We start from the raw sequence: 9,709 nt of genomic DNA on the forward strand, positions 1-9,709 counted from the left end.
TGCCATCACCCTAAGGTCCGGAACCACACTGCAGGAGAGGACTCAGGAGGAGCCAAGCCCACCAGCACACGCCTCAGCTGAAGAGGTAGTGGAAATAGAAGATGTTGAAGAGGAAAAAGACATACAGGACATAGCTGAAAAAGAAGAAGCTCAACCACAGGAGGAAGCATCAAAAGGCGCAGACACTGCAGAAGACACCACTCCTATTCCATTTCCACAACTTGCAAGGAAGCCCAAGAAGCAGCTGGAACCTGATCCCAAAATGGTAGAGATATTCAAAAAGGTTGAGGTAATTGTTCCTCTGTTTGATGTTATTCAACAGGTACCTAAGTATGCAAAGTTTCTAAAAGATTTATGTATACATAAGGACAAAATTAATGAATTAGAAACTATTCCTTTAGGAAGTTCCATATCTGCTTTAATGGGTGGTTTACCTTAAAAGTGTAGTGACCCAGGTCCTTGTATGGTTAATTGTACTATTGGTGGTGTAGTATTTTCTAATTGCATGTGTGATTTAGGAGCATGTGTGAGTATAATGCCTTTGTCTATATATGATATTTTGAGGCTCCCTCCCTTAAAAAGGTCGGCAGCTCGTTTTGTGTTAGCAGATAAAAGCATTATTACAGTGGCTGGAGTTGCGGAAGATGTATTAGTGGGCATTAAGAGACTCACGTTCCCCACTAATTTTTATATCCTGGAAATGCCCCAAAATGACTCAGACAAGCCATTATCAATCCTACTCAGAAGGCCATTCCTGAAGAACTCAAAGTTTAAATTAGATGCTTTTTCAGGAACATACTCTTTTGAAATAGATGGCAGAGTAGTAATCTTCAATCTGAATGGAGTTATGAAGCATCCTCTGGAGGATCACTCTATCCTCCAGTGTGACATTATAGATGAGACTATGGCTGAAGTTCACTAGGAGGAATTTGAAGAGAAGAACATAGGACAAAGTCCAAGTGTGGGGACATTCTCAGAGGACAATGACAGTGCTCTACCACTGTTACCAGCTCCAGACAACCCAGAGCCTGACCATAATCAGAAGTTAAAATTAAAATCTCTTCCTCCACACCTCAAATATGCTTACCTTGAAGATGGGCAGAGGTTTCCAGTTATCATTGCAAGGGAGCTCACTTCTCAACAAGAAGAGCAGTTACTTGGTGTGCTGAGGAGGCACAAGAAGGCAATTGGTTGGAGTTTGGCAGACATAGTAGGCATAAACCCTCAAGTCTGTGAGCATAGAATATTTTTAGAAGAGGGAGCAAGACCTGTTCATCAACCCCAGAGGAGACTGAACCCCACTATCTTAGAGGTTGTCAAAAAGGAAGTGACCAGACTACTAGAGGCAGATATTATCTATCCCATCTCAGACAGTGAATGGGTAAGCCCAGTACAAGTGGTGCCAAAGAAGTCTAGAGTCACTGCAGTGAAGAATGAGCATGGAGAGCTCCTGACAACCAGAGTTCAGAACGCCTGGAGGGTCTGCATTGACTACAGACGCCTCAACCAAGCAACCCATAAGGATCACTATCCTCTTCCATTCATTGATCAAATGCTGGATCTCCTGTCAGGTAAATCACATTATTGTTTTTTAGATGGTTACATGATGCCAGGGCATTTTGGCCAGATTCACTAACCTTTTCTTTACTGTTTTTAAGGTAGTTTCATGCATTTTCTTAGAAAATAAGCTAGTTTTGGGTAGATATTCACTTACATCTTGATTCAAGCATACATTATGCACTTTACATGATTTCATGAGAATTTTTGCATGAATTATATGACAAATTGAATGATGCATGACTCATGAATTGGACTAGAACTTTGATGCACTTTATTGCTTGATTTTAGGACAAAGGAAGCAAAGAAGAACCACGTTAGCAGTCACGTTAGTCCCACTAACGTGACCTCTAACGTGGAATGGGTGCTAACTTGCAAAGTTAATGAGAAAGGTAATCGCCAATAACGTCCTCGAAGCCATCATAAGCCCACGTTAAGAGTCACGTTAACTAAGTTAACGTGAACTCTAACGTGGAAGAAGACAACAAGGCCAACGTTAGTGACACTCTCCTTTGTCACTAACGTTGGCCAAGCTCATAAGTGGCCACGTTAAGAGCTACGTTAACTTAGTTAACGTGGACTCTAACGTTAAGAAGCAAAAGAGAAGCCAACGTTAGTGACATTCACCTTTGTCACTAACGTTGGCCAAGCCTCCATAAGCCACGTTAACTCCCACGTTAACTTAGTTAATGTGGAAGCTAACATGGAGAGAGAAATTGATAGCCAACGTTAGTGACACTTACCTTTGTCACTAACGTTGGGGTGAACCAACAAGAGCCACCATGAGCAACGTTAACTCCCACGTTAACTTAGTTAACGTGGGAGCTAACGTGGATAAAGAGATGATGAGCCAACGTTAGTGACACTCACCTTTGTCACTAACGTTGGAGATGGCTAGCATGACTACGTTAGAAGCCACGTTAACTTAGTTAACGTGGACTCTAACGTGGGAAATAGGGGCACATTGGAACGTTAGTGACAAAGGTAAGTGTCACTAACGTTCTCGAAGGATTGGCATTACTACATTAGAAGCCACGTTAACCTAGTTAACGTGGACTCTAACGTAGGGACAAGGGAGGACTCTCCACGTTATTGGAAAAGGTAAGTCCCAATAACGTGTGCGAAGGACCAAGAGGCAAAGTTAGTGGTCACGTTAGTGCCACTAACGTTGAAGTCAACGTGATCATATTTGGGTTAGGAACGTTAGTGAAAAAGGTGATTGTCACTAACGTTCTCGAACCCACACTTTCACTTAACGTTGACACCACTAACGTCCTGAGCCAAAGTCCTCGCCTACTTCACCTTTTCTCTCTGCAAGCAAAGCTAAGCCCAAGTAAAAGGGATAACTGCTTCAAACTCAAGACTCAAAGGCCCATACCCAAGACTTGAAGAGCCAACTAGAAGATCAGAAGAGTAGTATATATAGGAGTAGCTTTGAATTAGTTTAGGGAGTTGGAAACTTTAGGGAGCTTTTGGCATAGAACTACTCTCTGTATTTTACTTTTTCAGCACTTCTAATTTTACTTTCATCATGTATTCTCCATCTTGGTTTTCATTTTCCAGAGCTATGAACAACTAAATCCCTTTCATTGGGTTAGGGAGCTCTGTTGTAATTTGATGGATCAATATTAGTTTTCATTCTCCTTCTTCTATCTTTTCTCTTGATTTTACTTGAAAGCTTTCGATCTTTATCTAATTGGGTAGTTATCTTGGAAAAGAAGCTATTCATACTTGGATCTCTTCTGAACCTTGAAAGAGGAATGAAGAGATCATGCTAGAAATACTTTCTCATGCTGGACCAAATTGGGTTTGGATGGATATGTGACTATAATCCTACCAACACTTGATTTGGGAAATGCATGTGGTATAATCAGTGACCATACTTCATCTCTTCTCATCAGCAATTGACCAAGGAATTGGCTATTGATCAAGATTTGAGAGATTGAATTACCAAGAAATTGGAATTCGATCACTTAAGATTGCCAAGGAGATCAATGAATGCATTGATTGAGGAAGAGATGAAAATGAACTTGATCCGGAGAATGCAACATCTCCTGAGCCCAATGAACTCCCCATTTCTGATCTTACCCATTCTCTTTAATTTCTGCCATTTACTTTTATGAGCAATTACCCCATTCCCGTTTAAGATTCTGCAATTTACTTTCCGCCATTTACATTCAGCTCTTCATTTCTAGCATTTACTGTTTCTGCTATTTACTTTCCCACCATTTAATTTTCTGCAAATCTCAAATCAAATTCTGGTTCGTTCAACTAGAACATTCCTCTAATTAAAGTTGCTTGATCAATCAATCTCTATGGGATTCGACCTCACTCTATTGTGAGTTTTTACTTGACAACAAATTCGGTACACTTGCCGAAGAAAATTTGTTGAGAGACAAGTTTTGTGCTTATCAAGTTTATGGCGCCGTTGCCGGGGATTGATTTTATGTCAACAATTATTAAGTTGGAGGATCACTAGATTGAGCATTTTTCTTTTGTTTGATTTAAATTTCTGTTGAGTTAATTCGCTTTCAGTTTTAGTTAATTTCTTCCCTTCCCCTTACTTTTTCGTTTATTATTTTTTATTTTTTTTAGTTATTTACAATTCAGTTCACTAACCCACTAACTGTTTGATATATTGCATCACTCACACTAACAGTAATTCTAACAGAATATTTTCTGGATCTGTTTCCTTGCTTGTACCTTGTTAGTTGTATGACAGGGAGGAGAAGCGGGGCTTCAACTTCCTTTGATTCTGAACCTGAGAGGACCTTCCTTAGATTAAGGTGGAAAGCAAAAGGAAAAAGAGTAGTGGGTGCTGAGGAAGAGGAAGAATACTTTGAACCAAACATGGAAGAAAATATGGAAAACCATCATGAAGAAGAGGCTCACAACCATGGCAAAGAAGGTCTAGCAAATCATGCTAGGCAAGAGAGAAGAGTTCTGGGTTCTTACATCAACCCAAACCCAGGAAACTGTGGGAGTAGCATCAAAAGGCCAACCATACATGCCAACAACTTTGAATTAAATCTACAGCTCATCACCCTTATTTAGAACAACTGTTCATTCGGAAGGAGTGTCCAAGAAGATCCCAATCAACATCTAACCACCTTCCTGAGTATATGTGACACTGTGAAGTCTAATGGTGTTCATCCTGACACCTATAGACTACTTCTGTTCCCCTTCTCACTCAAGGACAAAGCATCTAAATGGCTGGAGTCCTTCCCAAAGGAGAGTTTGGCAACCTGGGAAGATGTGGTGAACAAATTCTTGGCAAGATTCTATCCTCCTCAATGGATTAACAGGCTGAGAGCTGAGGTGCAAACATTCAGGTAGCAGGATGGTGAGACTCTATATGAAGCATGGGAGAGGTTTAAGGACCTAACAAGGAGGTGTCCACCAGACATGTTCAATGAATGGGTGTAGCTACACATTTTCTATGAAGGCCTTTCTTATGAATCCAAGAAGACAGTAGACCACTCATCCGGGGATCTCTGAACAAGAAGAGGACCATTGAGGAGGCCATAGATGTCATTGAAACTGTAGCAGAGAATGACTACTTCTATGCCTCCGAAAGAGGGAACACTAGAGGAGTGATGGAGCTAAACAATGTAGATGCTCTGCTGGCCCAAAACAAGCTCATTACCAACCATGATCCATACTCCAAAACCTACAACCTTGGATAGAGGAACCACCCAAACTTTGGGTGGGGGAATCAACAAGATCAAGGCCAAAATGACATGGCATCACTACACAGGTTATTTCCAGATTCATATAGCTCCTGAGGATCAGGAAAAGACCACTTTTACATGTCTTTTTGGGACTTATACTTACAAGAGAATGCCCTTTGGCTTGTGCAATGCACCAGCTACTTTCCAAAGGTGTATGATGAGTCTTTTCTCTGATCTTATTAAGGACTGTATGGAAGTTTTTATGGATGATTTTAGTGTATACGGCGATTCCTTTAGCCTTTGCTTAGATGGATTATCTAGAGTATTAGATAGATGTGTCAGTACAAACCTTGTATTAAATTTTGAGAAATGTCACTTTATGGTAAAACAAGGTATTGTACTAGGACATGTTGTGTCTAATACTGGCATTTCTGTAGATCCAGCAAAGGTGGATGTTATTTCTAGTTTGCCTTACCCCTCTTCTGTGAGGGAAGTTCGTTCGTTCCTTGGCCATGCAGGTTTTTACAGGAGATTCATTAAGGACTTCATTAAGGTAGCACTTCCCTTATCCAGGCTACTACAGAAAGATATTGAGTTCGAGTTCAGTGAAAATTGCAAACAAGTGTTTGATAAGCTGAAGACCGCCCTGACTCAAACTCCAATTGTGAGAGGACCAGACTGGAGCCAACCATTTGAAATAATGTGTGATGCTTCCAACCATGCCATAGGAGCAGCACTGGCTCAGCGTGAAGGTAAGGATTCTTTTGTTATTGCTTATGCGTCTAAAACTTTAGATGCCGCTCAGTCCAATTACACTACTACTGAGAAAGAGCTTCTTGCTATTGTTTTTGCTCTGGATAAATTCTGAGCCTATTTACTTGGTACTAAAGTAGTAATGTATTCAGACCACGCAGCTCTAAAGTATTTATTAGCTAAGAAGGAGTCCAAACCAAGGCTTATACGTTGGATACTGCTATTACAAGAATTTGATTTGGAAATTAGGGACAGGAATGGTAACCAGAATTTAGTGGCAGACCACTTGAGTCGCCTTGAACATATTACAGATGACTCTACTCCTATAGTTGATAACTTCCCATTTGATAACCTACAAGCAGTATCTGAGATAGTCCCTTGCTATGCACCTGTAGCTAATTATCTAGTTAGCCGCACATTTTCTCCAAACTTTTCTAAGCATCAAAGAGACAAGCTGAAAAGCGAGTCTAAATTTTTTATATGGGATGACCCATATTTATGGAGATGTGGCGCTGACCAGGTAATTAGACGGTGTGTGCCTCAATCAGAATTCCAGTCCATCTTAGAGGCCTGTCACTCATCTGAGAATGGAGGACATTTTGGCCCTCAAAGAACTGCTAGAAAAATCTTAGACTGCTGATTCTAGTGGCCTACTCTTTTTAAAGACGCTGCTGAATTTTGTAGATCTTGTTTCCCATGCCAGAAATTTGGTAATATATCCAGGAGGGATGAGATGCCTCAACAAATTATGTTTTTTTGTGAAATTTTTTATGTTTGGAGCATTGACTTCATGGGGTCCATTTCCAAGTTCTAATAGTTTTTTTTATATATTGTTAGCTGTAGATTACGTTTCCAAATGGGTGGAAGCAATTCCTACCCGCACTGATGATGCTAACACTGTTGTTTCCTTTGTGAGAAACCATATTATTTGTCGCTTTGGATCACCACGAGCAATCGTGAGCGATCAAGGCACCCATTTTTGTAACAGAAGACTAACAGGATTAACGAAGAAGCATGGGATAATTCATAAGGTTGCAACAGCATACCACCCTCAGACTAATGGGTAAGCCGAGGTGTCAAACAGAGAAATAAAGCGTATTTTGCAGAAGATAGTCAAACCTCATAGAAGAGACTGGAGCACCAGGCTACAAGATGCACTCTGGGCATACAGAACAGCATACAAAACACCCATTGGGATGAGTCCTTTCCGCTTAGTTTATGGAAAAGCTTGTCATCTCTATGTTGAAGTAGAGCACAAAGCCTTTTGGGCAGTAAAGGAGTGCAACATGGGAATTGAGGAAGCCGGAGTTGAAAGGAGATTGCAACTGCAATAATTGGAAAGCCTTCACCTGGAAGCTTATGAGAACTCAAGACTATACAAGGAGAAGATGAAGGCTGTGCATGATCAGCACATCAGGAGGAAAGAGTTCCAACCTGGGGATTTGGTCCTCCTTTACAAATCTTGACTGAGGCTCATGCTGGGCAAGTTGAGATCAAGATGGGAAGGTCCATACAGAGTAGAGAAGGCCGAACCGTACGAAGTTTATCACCTGAGCCATCCTTCAAGCTCTAAACTTATCAAAGTTAATGGACATCGTTTAAAGCTGTACCATGGCGAGCAGCTGCAGAAAAACAAGGAGCTCGAGATCTTCCTCTTGGAAGATCCCCACATAGCCGAAGACTGAGCTAGTGGAGCTTCTAACTTACGGACGTTAAAGCAAAGTGCTAGGTGGGAGACAACCCACCATGGTATGATCGTTCTTTTCCTTATTTTTAATTTTCTTATTCAATAACTCTTCTCTTTATTAATACATTTTGTGCATCTGCATTTCCATATTTTTATTTAAAAAAAAAAATGTTACGCGACGCGACCGCATCATTGACGCGTCCGCATCGCAAGGAGATGGGAGAAAATAATAAACAAACAGAGGGTCATGCAGGAGTGTGGCTAGAGGTGTGCCCGTCGCACAAATCGTCCCACGCGACCGCGTCACTGACGCGTCCGCGTCGATTGGGAATATTGGCCTCCCACGCGACCGCGTACCCCACGCGGCCGCGTGACCTAGATTTCGACGTAACAAGGGTGCAGGACCGAAAGTTGTGCTAGAGTGGTGCTAGATTGGTGCTGAGCGCATAATCCTTCCCACGCGGCCACGTGAGCGACGCGACCGCATCATATCCTTCTAAAATCCCACTCACGCGATCGCATGCCCCACGCGATCGCGTCACCCAAAATTTGGCACTAATATGATTTTGAACAGAGAGTTGTGCAAGTGCGAGGCTACCCTCGCGCCAGTAGCACAAAACACGTCGCGCGTCCGCGTGACCGACGCGACCGCGTCGATTACTTTAAGAGCAAGTCGCGCAAACGTGTCCCCACGCGTCCGCGTCGCTTGCGCCGCACAGCTTATCCTAATTTGCCAAATATCTTATCTTTCTCTTCCCCAAATCCTACTTTTTCTTTTCCCTCCTCATTATTTTCTTCCCCTTTCTTCCTTCCTCCTTCTTTCTCACTTTCTACTTTCTCTATCTCTCACCACCATTATCAAGGTTTTTCTTTTCTTCTTCCCTCCTTACTTTTCTATGCTTCTTCTTTATTTTACGTTTTCTTCTTCCTTTCTCTTTCTTTTTACTTTCATTGTACATGTTTTCTTTTTTTTTTCTTTTAATTGGTGTTGGAAATTTATTTGGGTCATTGTGGATTGTTACAAAATTGTTTGGCAATTATATATTAATTTAAATGGTTGCTTGCATGTTCAATTTATTATTTTTATTAGATTATTTACCATCCATGCTATGTATTTGTGAAAATGCCCGTATGACATTATGCACTATTTTTCAATATCTCTTATCCTACTACTCTGAATGCTTGCTTTTCACAAAACCTTTTTTGATATCATATTCATTCAATATAATTGTCATTACAAACATGTTGTTAGTTTGAAAGACTTGGTAATCTAACTTGGACATTGAATGCTTGATCTATGTTACTCATGCCTTTGCCAGCATGCCAATAAACATCTTGCATTCAACTGTTATTACATGCACTTGCTATATTTCCATTAATGAACTTTTCACATGTAGTCATGACCATGTGTTAACGTCATTCTTTTTTATTGTGCATTGATTACCACCTTTTCCGCTCTCTTCCTTGCTCTAACCCTTAGCTTTAAAAGTTACTTTCTTTTTCCCTTTTTCAGGATGGCCACCAAGAAGGGTAAAGAGAAAGCTACTCCCAAACTACCGGCATGAAAAGGAACAAAAAGAGCCCCAGCTGAGGAACCACAACCCCCATCCACTTGCACATCTTAGCATGCACCGAGGACGGTGCAATCTTTAAGTGTGGGGAGGTCGATACCGATCTCCATGGGTTAGTACTTTCTTGTCTCAACACCAATGTTTAAATTTTCTTTTTAGTTAGTTGTTGCATTTGCATGATTGATTGCATGATTATTTGATTTTGTGCATATTTTACCACTTGGTTGAAGTAATATTTTCTTTTTCAAGAAAATTTTTAGAGCATTTCACTAATTTGAATAAAATTTAATGTTACACTTGTTTGAAGAAATATTATACTGGAACATGGTTTAGAGTTCGAACACACAAAACCTGTAAGATTTTTGAGCCTATTTAAATTGGTTGCATTTTACCAACCAATATTTTATTTTTGGTGTGTGTTGTTCTCTCTAAAATTGTGATCTTTGTCTTGCTTAATTCTATATTTCCAT

Source organism: Arachis ipaensis, chromosome B1 (assembly GCF_059453495.1).
Source record: "Arachis ipaensis isolate K30076 ecotype BB chromosome B1, ASM5945349v1, whole genome shotgun sequence".
Lineage (NCBI taxonomy): Eukaryota > Viridiplantae > Streptophyta > Magnoliopsida > Fabales > Fabaceae > Arachis > Arachis ipaensis.